A 16283-nucleotide genomic window follows, 5' to 3' on the forward strand; every position below is an offset into this window, starting at 1 on the left:
AAAAAAATTACTAGGGTAAAGTTTATTCTGAAGAATACTATTTGATAACAGTTATATAACTTACATGTTAGTATTATTTTATAATGATATTATCAAAAGACCAGCATAATATTAAAAGATATTAGCTTTCCTTTAAATACAGTTCCTGTATGAGAACCCAGATATACCCAAGGTATATCTGTGTTTATATAATTCAGTTATTTTCTGATTAGGTTGATTTTATGTGTAATTTTTGTAGTTTCCTTCCTTTTTATTAAACATAACCTCATGCATAAAATTTTATATTTTTTATATTTAATTTTATATCTTAGAATCATTTATGTAAGTAGTTAAATGTGAGTTTTAAGAATGATTTTTACTGTGTACATTGCTATGTTTGGAGAATTTAAAGAGAAAATTGTATAGGTAAACATTCATTTTTACTCCAAAAGCAATAATAGGAATGCTTCACTAGTATGTACACATATGTATGAAAGTCTTCCAATTTTGAATTGTTGGAAAACCTAGTGAATGAAGCAAACAAAGGTGGGAAAAATTTCAAGTCCGTTGAAGTGTAACATGATTTTCTCATATTTATTATCTAAATAAGTTATTAACAAAATTCTATTTTAATATTGCTAATAATATTATCCCTGTACTGAGACCATCTTTATGTAAAGTATAAATATGAATATAAATGTGACCTGTACATTTACAACACTGAGCTCCATGGGTCATGCTTTCTTTTATATCAGTGTAAAGGTTGAAGTCTTGAAGTTAAAAGGAATCTCGAAATCATACCCTGCTGTGATACTACTTTGCTACAAGATCTTAAGTAATTTCATTGGGCGGCATATCAGCCTAGTGGAAAAATAAAACTTTAAATTTCCATCCTGGATCTAAATTCAAAATGTTTTGCTCTTTATCATCCAAGTGAACCAGTATACATTGTAATCAGTAATTAAAAACTTAGTGCTATGAGAAGAAATTGGCAGAGGAAGTAGCCAGTAGAAAATTCCCGTGTGTAATTTAAATATTCCTTATGAATTAATATTGTCCATAGTTATTCTAACCTGAAATGGAATTTGTTGCTTTGCGAATAAAATCAGAAAGATTATGGAGTTTGAAATGTTATAACTAAAACAAACTATCACAGTAATTTATGTCTACATGAATAGCTATTATAAAATCTTAGTGCTAAGATCATATTTTAACAGGTTATCTGGTCCATTCATCCAAGGCACATGGTTATTTTTCATTGCCTGTCTTCAAAACTCATTTTGATATTTACACTATATTTTGGTATCTTAAACTGTATTTATTTCATCATGGAGATAGAAGACAATGTAAACAGTCAGTATTCTGATTTTAATTTTTATTTGTTTTTAGTTCTTTTATGTCACTCATCTTAACTTTTCTCTGTAATAAATAACTTCAACTTTTGCAATGATATATATGTTCTTCTTAGTTTAAATCCAACAGAAAACATATAATAAGAAAAGTATCACTATCCTCTTTAGTAATCATACATACCCAATTCCAAGCTACCCTGCAGTTAATTCAGTTATGTGCTATTTTGAATTCTTATCTAATACTTTTACATTAATTGTGTCCAAGCCCTTGATGTTTGAGGTTGGCTCTTTTGTGGACAACTGTATCTATCAGCAGTATAGTCTTATGTTATTTAAAATTTTGAAAGGGGGGGGCATTATAGATAAGTGTGCACATCAGTGATATAGTCTTTCAGTGATATAGTCTTCCTAACATTTAAAATGCTAAAGTTGTTAAATGGGACTTCTCCCTCTACTTGAAGAACATAAATTCTTAGCTGTAGGACAAGGGTTGGTAGAATTTCTTGTTTCCTGGCTATATCCTAAACTCATATAGATGAATGAGACCTTGAAATAGGGTATACCATCTTATTTTTAGTTATTATTGAATTATTCTAAATCAATGAGAATCTATTTAAAGTTTTTAAATTTCCAGAGAAAATTAGATACACTCTTTTCTGAAAATCTGTTTGCATAATAAGCATATGCCAACAATTGTAATATTATCTAATTCTTAATTACTTTATGGAACAATTGAGCTAAGCTATAAAGTTAGTTACTTCTCTGTCTTCTGTGTTTCAAGCTGAAGTATTTAGTTTCCATGTACTTTCGTCTACTTAGCAGTCCATTTTTATGAAACTTTGTATTGTTTCTGCACTGTTGGCACTGTTACACTGTCCTTACAAATCTTGATGAGTTTTATTCTATATAAGAGGCTTGTATTAAAATGATTTATTGACATAATTATCTTATTTTTTGGAGCCTTTAAAGGTAGGCTTTGTGAGAATTTTTGTGGCTTTGTTTTATCATGAAAGCTATGTGTTATAGTTGTTATATGTGTGGACTTTAAAGTCAGACAGACTCGGGTTCAAATGCTGAGTTTACTGTATTATTAGTACACCTTTGTTAACAATTTTGTGCTTCAGCTTCCACCGTTATAAAATGTAGTAATAATAGCTCATTGGATTCTTTAGATTAAATGTGATAAAATATATAGATCGATGTAGTAAACAGTACATGCTGGGTTTTGTTATCCTGATGACATTGGGCTAGGCGATCTGTAAGATTATCTCTAATACTACAGTTTTATATTTAAAAAATGATATATTATTAATCTTGGAAGTTGGTTGTCATAATACAGGCTGTATTACTTTGTATTTGAACTTCTTTCTACCAGTGATATAGTATTTACAATAGAGAATTACTGAAGTAATGAAGTAGGACTTATATTTTGAACTTTAGTTGTAGTGATGAAAACTGGTTTTGAACTATCCATTTTCTAGATATAGTGGCTTAAATAGAGGATGTGTTAACTCAAGTTTTGAAGCCAAACACCAAGTCAAAGAAAGCCTGGAAGGGTTTAAGATGAGTTTTCTTTAACTACTTTTTGGATTTTGTATAGCTGCCCCTTTAGTATTTAAATCTCCAGGAATAACACTTCCTATTGCCTTCTCTTTTAACATGTAATTTTAGCTTTTATTATGGCACAAAAAAATTAACCAACAAAATGAATAGATAATATTCAATAGATAATAATTCAATAATATTGTTGAATTGAGTTAAATAGCTTTTGGCACCACAAACAGTATATTTGATGTTACCTGTTTTTGAATAAGTAAATTAGGCCAATATGTAATTACCATTGTGATTTCATTCTATTCATAATGATTCTCAAGCACTGTGATCACCTTGATTAATTCTGTCAGGTGATCAAAGCTATTTGGATGTTTTGTCATTTCTCAGCAACTAATACTATTTTGCATTGGATACGTCAATCTTAGTCCAGTGAATATTGAAAGCAATGACTAAACAAATTGCCTTCCATTAGACATTTAATAGTCGATAACATAAAGAATAAATAAATGATTAACAAATTATTTCAAGAAAGTATAACTCCAATCTTGAAGTAATCATATTTTTTTTATTTTATATCTAAGAATGACTCAATACATTAGAAATTTCATTTTCCTTTGACTTGGATGATCAGATACATTGACTGTACATGACATTCTTTCTCATTTGGCTCAGCCTCCTTTTTTCAAGAACGTATGTTATTAAATTCTGTAGGTGATATAAAACAAATCTTCCTTATTGTGTGTTGTGGGAAGAATTTGCTTTGGAAAAATGTTTTCTAGTGCAAGGTATAAATAGACTTTTGTATATCAAGCAATTAAAAATACACTAAGGAAGAAATTCTCATTAGAGACAGTGTGATGCAATAAGCAGGACTTCTTTGGTGTCAGACAGATTAAGACTCACACCAGTGTTGTGTTATGTACTTTCTGATTTTAGGTGACGGGTTGTTCAAGGATGTGTAGTACTAGTTGTACATGGCATGTACTGAGTACTTAACTATGTGCCAACCTCTGTAACTGTGTTATCTCATGTACTACTTTTCTGCTGATGAGGGAGAGAAAAACCGAGTAACTTCCTCAAGGCACGAGATTTAAGTGGCAGATTAGAACCAGGATCCGAATCCTGAAAGCCTGATTCCAGAGCCCTCCCTCTAAACCAATGTGGGCAACTCTGAGAATCACTTTTGCCAGCTGTGGTATGATTTTCATAATGCCAACTTTATCTGAGTATAAAATGAACTAAACTAAGATAGCACGTGTTGAAATATCTACCATATTATCTGGTACATAATAGGCATTGAATGTGTTTTCTCTCTTTCCTCAGTAAATATTAGATCACTATTGATGTGATATAATTTTGTATTACTAAATTTTATTTTTAATGCGATTTTAATTCTGAAAAATTTTATAAGCTAAAATTCAATTTCAAGTGATAGTTTCAGTGAATTCTTTTAAGTATATAAATATTTTTTTCTGAGAAAAGTGTTCTTTTTGATTTTAGTTATGATATAAGCTGTTTGGTAGGCTGCTTGGTGGAATATAAGATATAAAAAAGATTTAGAGAATCCCATAAGGCATTTATGTCTGTGACCTATCATTAAGAATCTTCTTGTAATGTGAATGCTAAGAACTCATCAATTTGTTTAGTGAATTTAAATGAATTTTTTTTTCTTAAAATGTATCTTGCTCATCAGTTCTTCCAATGATTATCTTGAATTTTATAGTCCCCTTAATAATTAAGAATTTCCCTTAATTAAAAATTTCATTGTAAATTCCTGAGTAGCACTATTGTCATATGTAAACCAACAAAGTTGCCTGGAAATTGCAGTATTTCAGTCACTTACTTAGCTCAACAGATTTTTCCTTAGACTTTGAAGTGACATAAAAGACCTTTTTCCAATCACACTTTCTGATTGTAAGTTGAGGGAAAGCTACCTACTATACAATGTCAAAATTCTTTTAAATACTTTTAACCCAGCTGACAAATAAATGAAAAGGGATTGGTTTAGGTAGGCAAAATAAGTGAGACATCTGTTTATAATGATTATCTCTCTTGTGAAGGTTATTGTACATATGTATGGAATATAGTATTTTGGTTTCCACGAGTACTTAGATATTTTAAAATACATACCTACCAATTATATTCCCTTTATATTTTTTTGGGAAGAATGTATGTCTGTCACAGTTAGTATATATATATATATGCTAGTTTGCCTTATTTTAGTTTACTAAATTATTAATGAAAAACTCTTTGAAGTAAAATAGACACAAAGTGTATTTGGGTCAGTATTACTACTATTAGAGGAGAAAAAAGCAGTTAATTATTTAGTGAGATTTAGCTAAATAAAATGGAATTTATATTGCATTTACTGTGAAAATTAATTTTTAAGGAGTAAAAATAAAATACATTAAGTATTCTGCCTAAAACATAGGGAAATTATAATTTAATGTTCAAATAGCCTCCTTTTGTCAGACAAGTCCTTTTTACTCTGTGGAGTCTTTACAGGAGATATCTAATAATAAAACTTCCAGTACATGTAGCAATTTAATAAATTTGTCAGCTGTCAACAACAAAGGATATTTTGTTTTACTCTTGATTTATGATTTATGATTCATTGACGTTTCACATAAGCTGGTGTCTTAGTAGTCCATTTTAAAGTGTTTTTTACAATAAGTGATTACTTTTTCACAATAATTCTTTCATGAAAAGTTTCTTTTAAATCTAGTGAAATCCATTTTTAATGCTATGTTACTTTGTGCTATTTCAGTGTATAGCACATAATTTGCTCTGGAAAAGGCAAGGCTTTTGCTGTATCTTTGACCCCCCCAAAAAAGGATAGTTGTTTTGTCAAAGCGATAACTACAAATTATTTGTTGCAGAAATTTTGACAACATGAGCACATCTTCAGTTAATTATTGCGTTAATTTTCCTTTAGTTTGTATATCCACATCCATTCTCCTTTGATATTTCAGTCTTGTAACAATTTTGTTATTTTTCACATGAAATAGAATTTATTTCCTTTAACTTTCCTTTTACATTCTTTTTGAAAGTAAGAAAAATTGCTTCATTCATTTTGATTGTATGGTAATCATAGAATATAAAACTAAAATAGATATTATTTGCTTTTATAAAAACTATTGCCATATGCTAGGCTGTTCACCTTCAGAAGCCCAAGTTTCTTTTTTTCTTTCTCTTTCTTTCTCTTCTTTCTTTTTCTTTCTTTCTTTTTCTTTCTTTCTTTCTCTTGTTTCTTTTTCTTTCTTTCTCTTTCTTTCTTTCTTTCTTTCTTTCTTTCTTTCTTTCTTTCTTTCTTTCTTTCTTTCTTTCTTTTAAATGTTTATTTATTTTGAAAGAGGGAGCTCTCGCATGAGCTGGGGAGGGGCGGTGAGAGAGGGAGAGAGAGGATCTCTGCACTGTCAGTGCAGAACCCGATACAGGCTCAGTCTCATGAACCATGAGATCATGACTTAAGCCGAAATCAAGAAGTGGACCGTTAACTCACTGAGCCACCCAGGTGCCCCAGAAGCCCCTATTTTCTAATGAAAAGTGGGTATAATACTAAGGTTCTTCCCAATGTTGAGGCTCGTTTCCCTTGCTCTTCCCTGGATGAGATGACCATTATGTCATATTTAAGAAAAGAATTAATCTGTAAGAAAAGAATCTTTTCTTCTGAATTGAATCTTTAAGAATTAATAAGTCATCATCAGGAGGTTCTAGTCAACTTAGTATTGTAATTTTATTTACTTTTATGTTATTTTGTTTCTGGGTCCCTGATCTTATTACCTAGGCTGATAACTCCCAAAGCTTTTTTTCTAGCTATCTTCTGTTTAGGCTCATATACCCAAACTCTGTAGAAGGTATCTCAAACTTAACATGCCCTAAATAAAAACTACAAATCTTCTTCTTTGCACAATTTTTATTACTTTTGAAATTCTTTTTATTTAGAAATTTTAAAATTATTTTAATTTTTTTAAAGACTTCCATTTTTTAGGAGAAGTTTTAGGTTTACAATAAAATCAAGAAGATACAGAGATTTCCCGTATACTCCCTTTTCCCCACATAAGATACCCTCCCCCTTAATCAACATCACTCATCAGAATGACACATGTTTTACCAAGGATGACACTAAATTGTTTCAATGTAATGACCCAAAGTCTGCAGTTTATCTTAGGATTCACTCTTGGTGTTATACGTTATGGGCTTAGGGAAAATGTGATAACAGTGTATCCATAATTAGAATACCATACCAAGTACTTTCACTTCCCTGAAAATTCTTTGTGCTCCACTTACTCATCCTCTTCCTTCTCATACCCACCCCTTGGAAACCACTGGGCTTTTCATCATCTTCATATTTTTGCGTTTTCCACAATGTCGTAGTTGAAATCATACAGTATGCAACCTTTTCAGATTGTCTTTTTTCACTTGGTAATATACAATGAGGATCCCTTCATGTCTTTTCATGGCTTGATAGTTCATTTCTTTTTAGCTCTGAATGTATATATTCCTTTGTCTGTATATACCAGAGCTTATGAACCCATTCACCTACTGAAGGACATCCTGGTTGTTTCCAAATTTTGACAATTACGACTGAAGCTGCTGTATACCTTGTGCAGGTTTTTGTATGGATATAACTTTTCACCTTCTTTGGGTAGATACCAAGGAGCATGGTTGCTGGTTCATATGATGAAAGTATGTTTATTTCTGTAAGAAACCTCTAAATTGTCTTCCAAAGTGGGCATGCCATTTTTTTGCATTCCACCAGAAATGCATGAGAATTCCTGCTGCTCCATAGCCTCACTGGCACTTGGTGTCGGTGGTCTGGAACTTGGCTATTTTAGTAGGTATGTAGTGGTGCTTCATTGCTGTTTCCTTTTGCATTTACCTGATGACACGATACGGGGCATCTTTTCATAGCTTCATTTTTCATCTATATCTGCTTCATTGAGGTGTCTGTTAAGGTCTTTGGTTCATATTTTAATCAGGTTGTTTGTTTTCTTCAGTTTTTTTTAAAGATTTATTTATTTTTTTAGAGAGAGAGTGAGAGAGAGAGAGGGAGAGAGAGAGAGAGAGAGAGGGAGAAAGTGAAAGTAGAGGAGGTACAGAGAGAGAGGAAAGGGTGAGAGAGAGAGACTACCAAGCAGGCTCTGCACCATCAGTGCAGAACCCAATGCGAGGCTCAAACCCACAAACCGTGAAAGCATGACCTGAGCTGAAGCCAAATGCTCAACTGACTTGACTGAGCCCCCAAGCACCCTCTTACAGTTCAGTTTTAAGAGTCCTTTTTATTCTTTGGATAACAGGTTTTTGGGGTTTTTTTTGTTTGTTTTTTTTTTGTTTGTTTGTTTGTTTTTATCAGGTGTATCTTTTGCAGATATTTTCTCCCGGTCTGTGGCTTGTCTTTTAATTCCCTTGCTATTATCTTTCTAGGAGAAGATTTTAATTTTAATGAAGTAAAAGTTATCAATTATTTCTTAATGGATTTCTCTTTGGTATTATATCTAAAAAGTCATCACCATACTCAAGGTCATCCATGTTTTTTCTTATGTTATCTTCTAGGAGTTTTTTGGTTTTGCATTTTACATTTAGGTCTGTGACCCATTTTGAGTAAATTTTTGTGAAAGGTGTAAGGTGTATTTCTAGATGGGTAGTTGGTCAGTTTTTCCAGCACAATTTGTTGAAGATACTGTCTTTGCTCCATTGTATTACCTCTGTTCACTTGTCAAAGATCAGTTGACTATATTTGTTTGTGTCCATTTATGGGATCTCTATTCTGTTTCATTGATCTGTTTTTTATTCTGTCCCCAATACCACACTGTCTTGATTACTATAGTTTTATAGTAAGTCTTGAAGTTAGTAGTGTCAGCACTCTAACTGTGTTCTTTAATACTTTGTTGACTATTTTTTGCCTCTTTGTATAAACTTTAGAATACATTGTCAATACCCATAAAATAGTTTACTGGATTTTTGACTAGTATTCCACTGAACCTATAGATCCGTTTGGGAAGAACAGACATGTTGACAGTATTTCTTCCTCCTATTCATGTACATGGAATATCTCTCCATTTATTTAGTTCATTTTTTATTTCAATTTGGAGAGTTTAATTTTTATTATATAGATCTTATTTATATACTGTTAGATTTAGATACATAAGTATTTGATTTCTGGGGGGTGCTAATGTAAATGGTACTAAAATTTTAATTTCAGATTCCACTTGTTCATTGTTGGTTTGTAGGAAAACAATTTGACTTTTTTATATTAACCTTGTATCCTGCAAGCTTGCTTTAATTGCTTATTAGTTCCAAGAGTTTTTTTGTGGATTTTTTTTCAGATTTTCTACACAATCATGCCACCTGCAAACAAAGACACTTTAATGTCTCCCTTCCCAATTTGTATGTATGATGTGGAAAAGAAGTGGTGAGATGGGACATTTTGCCTTGTGTCTCATCTTAGTGGGAAAGCTTTAGTTTTTCATCTTTAAGTATGATGTTAGCTGTAGGGTTTTTTTTTTTAATTTTTTTAATGTTTGTTTATTTTTGAGAAGAGACAGAATGTGAGCAGGGGAGGGGCAGAGAGAGAGGGAGACACAGAATCCAAAGCAGGAGCCAGGCCCTGAGCTGTCAGCACCCAGCCCGATGCAGGGATCGAACTCACAAACTGCAAGATCATGACCTGAAGTTGGACACTTAACCAACTCCCACCTAGGCGCCCCTTAGTTGTAGGTTTTTTATAGATAATCTTTATCAAGTTGAGAAAGTTCCTAGTTTACTGAGAGTTTTTATCATGAATCGTTGTTGAATTATGACAGATGCTTCTTCTGCATCTTTTGATATGAGCATGTCATTTTTCTTTTTTAGCCTATTGATGTGACGGATTATATTTGATTTTTGAATCTTGAACTAGCCTTGCGTACTTTGGATAAATCCCACTTGGTTGTGGTGTTGTGTAATTCTTTTTGTACTTTTTTGGATATAATTTGCTAATATCTGATTGAGGATTTTTGCATATATGTTCATGGGAGACATTGGTCTGTAGTTTTCTTAAAATATCTTTGTCTGGTTTTGGTATTAGAGTGATGCTTAGGAAGTAGTTCCTCTGTTTCAACTCTCTGAAAGACATTCTAGACAATTGGTATAATTTCTTCCCATTTAGAGTGTTTGGTAGAATTTACTCTAGTGATCCCATTTGAGCCTGGTGCTTTCTGTTTTAGAAAATTAATCGTTGAGTCAGTTTCTTTAATAGATACAAGTGTGCTCAGAATGTTTATTCCTTTCTGTGTGAGATTTGACAGCTTGTGCCTTTCAAGTAGCTGGTCTTTTTCATTAGGTTATCAAATCTATGGGCATAGAATTGTTCCTAGTATTCCTTTTTATTCTTTTAATTTCCATAGGATCTGTAGTTACATCCCTTCTTTCATTTCTGACATTAGTATTATTTTCTGTCCTGTCACTTTTTTTATTAGACTGGCTAGAGGTTTTTCAATTTCATTGATGTTTTCAAAGAACTAGCTTTTTGTTCCATTGATTTTCTCTTTTGATTTCCTCTTTTCAGTTGCTTTCATTTGTACTCTAATAATAATTCTTCTTCCTCCTCCTCTTCCTCCTCCTCCTCCTCTTCCTCCTCCTCTTCTCCTTCTCCTCCTTCCCCTCTCCCCCCTCCTCTTTATCTTTCTTCTGCTGCTGTTTCTTCTTCTTCTTCTTCTTCTTCTTCTTCTTCTTCTTCTTCTGTGCTTACTTTGGATTTAGTTTACTCTCATTTTTCTAGTTTCTTAAGGTGGAAATGTAGATTATTATTTTAGATCTTTCTTCTTTTCTATAGGTGCATAATAGAGGATTCAGCACATAATTCCAGTGTGTAGAGAGGTGGTTCCCTCTACCACTGCCACTCCGAACAATTCTCTGTAACACTAGCTGATTGTCCTACAATTTAATTCAATTCTAACACTGTCTACTTGGAGGTAGTGTCCGATGGCACACATTAATGGCCCTGTCGTAGAAGACTGCTGCTCTGAATTCAGATACCAGTCACAAGCCCAGATTATCTCCTGTGCTTCTGACCAACTGACTATACATTGAGCGTTCAACCAACCCCCTCCTTGGACTTATGGTGCCAATCAGAAGTCTGGGTTGTTACCTGGATTTCTGATAGATTATCAATCAGAGGTTCCTACTATCACCTCCTTTGGTTTAATTAATTTGCTAGAGTGTCTCACAGAGCTCAGGGAAACATTTTGCTTACTGGATTGCTGGTTTATTATAAGAAGATATGATAAAAGATACAGATGAACATTTAGATGAACATTTAAATGGAAGAAATGCATGAGGGCAACATATAGGGAAAGGGGGACAGAGCTACCATGCCCTCTTCAGGCATTCCACTGTCTCAGCATCCCCAGATGTTCACAGACCAGCTCTTCAAATCCTGCGCTTTTGGGATTTTGGTTGATTGAATCAATGGCCATTGGTGGTTGAACTCAGTCTCCAGTATCTCTGTTGTCCCTGGAAGACAGGGTTAGGGAGGTGGGACTAAAATTTCCAACCTTCTCATCACGTGATTGGCTTCCCTGGCAACTAGTTCCCATCTTTGGGTGAGTACCCGAAGTAATCTCATTACCATGACAAAAGACATTTTTCTCACTCTCATCACTTAGGAAATTTCAGGGATTTTAGGAGCTCTGTGCCAGAAACAAGGATGAAGACCAAATAAATATGTTGTTATTATAGATCACAATATCACAGCATTCAGTGCTGTAAATTTCATTGTAAGCATTGCTTTCATTTCATTCCACAAATTTTGCTATGTTGTGTTTTCATTTTAATTTCATTCAGAATATTTTTAGTATCTCTTGAGATTCTTCAATCCATGTTATTTGAAAGTGTGCTTTTAATCTCCACGTGCTATGTTCTTTTATTGATTTCTAATTATTAATTCTATTGTGATCTGAGAGAAGACATGTATGATTTTTATTCACTTAAAATTCGTAAGATGTGATTTATGGCTCCAGTTGTGGTCTGTCTTTTTGAATGTCCCATGTAAGCTTGAAAGAAATGTGTATTTGGTTGTTGTTGGATGAAGTTGTGTATAGATACCAGTCTTCTCCAGTTACTTGTTGGTGTTGTTGAGTTCAACTGTGTCCTAACTGATTTTCTGCATGCTGCATTTGTCTGTCTGTGAGAGAGGGAAGGATGTTGAAGTCTCCAGGTGTAATAGCGGATTCATTTGTTCTCCTTGCAGTTACAGTGGTATTTGCCTCACGTAGTTTGATGTTCTGTTGCTAGGTGTATACACTTTAAGAAATGTTATGTCTTCCTGAAAAACTGACCCCTTTATCATTATACAATACCTTCTTAATTAATCTCTGATATTTTCCTTGCTTTGAAGACTGCCCTGTCTGAAATTAATGTAGGTACTTCTACTTTGTTTTGATCGTTGTTAGCTTGGTGTATTTTTTTCTATCCATTTACTTTTAATCTGTGTCTTTTTATTAAACTGGGTTTCTTGTAGACAGCATTATAGGTGGGTTGTGTTTTTCATTTCATTCTGACAGCTTCTGTCTTTTAATTGGTGCATTTAGACATTGACATTCAAATTGATTATTGATATGATTGGATTAATATCCATGATATTTGTTCCTGTTTTAGATTTGTTGTTTTGTTCTTTGTTACAGTTTTTGTCTTCTAGTCTTTTTCTGCCTTTTGAGATTTTAATTAAGCATTTTGTATAATTCCATTTTCTCTCCTTTCTTAGATATCAGTTTTTGTTATATTTTTAACCTTTTTTTAATGGTTGCCATAGAGTTTGCAACTAATTTAAGTCTACTATCATATAACACTTTACCACTTCATGGGTGGTGTGTGTACTTCATAACAACAAAATAATCATCATTCCTTCTTATCCCTAGTATCATTGCTGTCATTAACTTCATATGTCATTGATTTCATATAGAAACATATATAAGCTTATATACATATTCATACATAATGAATATACATAAGCATACATAATGAAATACAATGTTGGTATTATTATTTTGAACAAACTGTTATGTATTAGATCAGTTTAGAATAGAAAATTCAAACTTTTTTTTACCTTTATTCCTCTTTAGTGCTCTTGCTTTCTTTACATAGATTCAGGTTTCTGACCTATATTATTTTCCTTCTTTCTAAAGAATTTTTGTTAACATTTTTTGCAAGACAGTAGACTAGCAACAGATTTCCTCAGTTTTTGTTTGTATGAGATAGTCTTTATTTCTCCTTCACTTTTTAAAAAAAAATTTTTTTTTTTCAACGTTTATTTATTTTTGGGACAGAGAGAGACAGAGCATGAACAGGGGAGGGGCAGAGAGAGAGGGAGACACAGAATCGGAAACAGGCTCCAGGCTCTGAGCCATCAGCCCACAGCCCGACGCGGGGCTCGAACTCACGGACCGCGAGATCGTGACCTGGCTGAAGTCGGACGCTTAACCGACTGCGCCACCCAGGCGCCCCTCTCCTTCACTTTTTTTTTTTTTTTAATTTTTTTTTTCAACGTTTATTTATTTTTGGGACAGAGAGAGACAGAGCATGAACGGGGGAGGGGCAGAGAGAGAGGGAGACACAGAATCGGAAACAGGCTCCAGGCTCTGAGCCATCAGCCCAGAGCCCGACGCGGGGCTCGAACTCGTGGACCGCGAGATCGTGACCTGGCTGAAGTCGGACGCTTAACCGACTGCGCCACCCAGGCGCCCCTCCTTCACTTTTGAAGGATAATTTTTCAGGTTAGAGGACGTGAGGTTGCTGTTTTGTTTTTTTGTTTTTTCTTTTTCCTCTTACCACTTTAAATGTTTACTGTATTCTCTTCTTGCTGGCATGGTTTCTGAAGAGAAGTCAGATGTAATTCTTACCTAATTTTGACTATTGGTATTGTGTTTTTCCCACTGGCTTCTTTTAGGATTTTTTTGTGATGTTTGATTTTCTGTAAATTGAAAATGATATGCCTAGATATAGGTTATTTTAGCATTTATCTTACTTGGTGTTCTCTGAGCTTTCTGGATCTATGTCCGACACAAATTTGGGGAAAATTCTCAGTCATTGTTTTTTTAAATATTTCTTCTGTTCCTTTGTAGCTTTCTTCTCCTGGTATTCCCATAGTGGATATGTTACACATTTTCTACTTGTCCACAGTCCTTGGTATTCTTCTTCTTTTTTTTCAGTTTTTGTTCCCTTTGGTTTGGGGTTTTTGAAGACTCGATTGATATATACTCTAGTTTACAGATTCTTTCCTCAGCTGTATTCAGTCTACTAATATTCCCATCAAACATGGTCTTCATTTCTTTTACAGTAGTTTTTATTGCTACATTTCTTTTTGGTTCTTTCTTAGGAATTCCATCTCTTTGCTTATGTTGCCCATTTGTTCTTCTGTGATGTCTCTTTCATCCATTAGAGCCCTTATCATAAGGGCTTAGCATAATTTTTTCTTGATGGTCAGACACTGTGTATTTGGTAAAAGGAACTTCTGTAAATAGGCCTTTAGTAATGTGGAGGTGAGGCGTGGAGCAGAGAAAGTGTCCTTAGTCTTATGATTAGGTGTTAGTCTTTTAGTCAGCCTTTGCCTCTGGACTGTGAATTTCACGTGTTCTCAGGTTTTTTTGTTTTTTTGTTTTTTTTTTTTTGTTTTTGTTTTTTTTTTCAATGCCTTTAGGTGGGAGGAGATGACTAGAGTTGACTGTAGTTGGATGTTTCCCTTCTCTAGGTCACTTAGGCTCTTAACTCAGCAGGTTAGGATTGGTTAACTGGTTTCTCCAAGCACAGGCCTTGTTAAGAAAAGATTGCTGTCGTGTATTTCAAGTTCATTTTCCTTTGCCTTGCTGGAAGCCTGGAAGGATTTTTCTCTGCTATTTATTGTGAAAACCTGGTTTATTTCCTGGAAATAAATCACCCAGTAAATGTAGGGACCTTTTGGACCTTTTGGACCTTTTGGATCCTAGAAGAGCTGTGGTTTTTTAGTCTGTTTAGCTTTTTACTTGATAGAGTGGGTGGACTGGCGGATTCCAGGATTTTTACTTTCAGAATGAGAAACCTTTATATTGCTTTGTTTTATCCCTCTGTTACTGCTGGTTTGCTCTGGATTTGAGCAGCATTACAGAAGTGTGCAGCAGAGTGAGGAAACTGAAGCACTAGCAGTTTGAAAGCAGAAATGAAAAGAAGAGCCCCACAACCAGAAATTACCAGGGAAATCATGGAAAGGAGAGAACTTGGGAAGTAACTCAGTAACATTATATATGAATTCAGCTCTGAGTTGTAGCTTTGTGATTCTGATCCAAATCCGAAGTTCTAGCCATTGGAGGAAGGCAAGATAAAGAATTAAAAGTTATTTACATTGGAAAGGAAAAATTAGAACTATCCCTTTACAGATGACATGATTTCTTATGCAAAATAAATTTTATTTCTTTGCATTAACAATGTGTATTAGGAAACCAAATGCAAAATACTTTTAACAATAGCTTCAGAAATTTAAATACTTAAAATATAAATGTCCAAACATGTAAGGATCTGTGTGCTGAAATCTCCAAATTGCTGATGAAAGAAATGAAAATATTAAATAAATGATGAGATTTATTGTGTTCATGTATAGGGAACTCAACATAGTAAGGATGTCATTGAATTGATCAATAGATTTAACACAATACCAGTTAATGTCCTAGCTAGATTTGTTTGTTGATATATGCAAGATGATTCTAAAATTTATATCAAAACATAAAATAACTAGACTAGCTAAAATGATTTTGAAAAAGAATGTAGTTGAAGGAATCATACTTGCCTGCCTTCAAGACTTACTATAAAGCTATAATAATGAATGTAGTATGATATTAGCAAAGCAATAGACACTATCACCAGAACAGAATAGAGTCCAGAAATAGTCTCCCAAATAAGGACAATTGATTTGTGGCAAAGGTGCAAAGTGAATCTAGGGGAGGAAAGATAGTTGTATGTCAAAAATGGCCATTGAACTAAACCTCACACTTAAAAAACATAAACTCAACATTAACTCTAACTGTAAGATATAAAACTATAGAACTTTTAGAAGAAAACATAGGAGATAATTTTTGTGATCTAGGCTAGGCAAAGTCATTTTAGACATGACCACAAAAGCATGATACATAAAAGACAAAAATTGATAAATTTGACTTTGACTTTATCAAAGTTAAAATCCTTTAGTTAGCAAAAGATACAATGAAAAGACACATTACAGCCTGGAGGAAAAGAGTAGAAAATACTTTATTTGACAAAGGATTATAATCATCAAGAATATATAAAGAAGTCCCTAAAAGTTTAATAGTAAGAAAACATAAAATCCAATAAAAAAAATGGGCAAAAAGTTGAACACTTAACCAAAGAAGATATAAGGATGTCAAAATAGCA

General features: G+C 33.4%; 1 protein-coding gene across 7 annotated transcripts in view; it reads left to right on the forward strand.

Annotated features, from left to right (window-relative positions):
• The window catches only part of NBEA (neurobeachin), a 691423-nt gene that overhangs the window by 135830 nt on the left and 539310 nt on the right, over window positions 1-16283 (forward strand). The window lies entirely within an intron of this gene.

This window comes from Lynx rufus, unplaced genomic scaffold, assembly GCF_022079265.1.
Source record: "Lynx rufus isolate CCGP_SWC_20201006 ecotype Redwood Valley unplaced genomic scaffold, mLynRuf1.p SCAF_1, whole genome shotgun sequence".
NCBI lineage: Eukaryota > Metazoa > Chordata > Mammalia > Carnivora > Felidae > Lynx > Lynx rufus.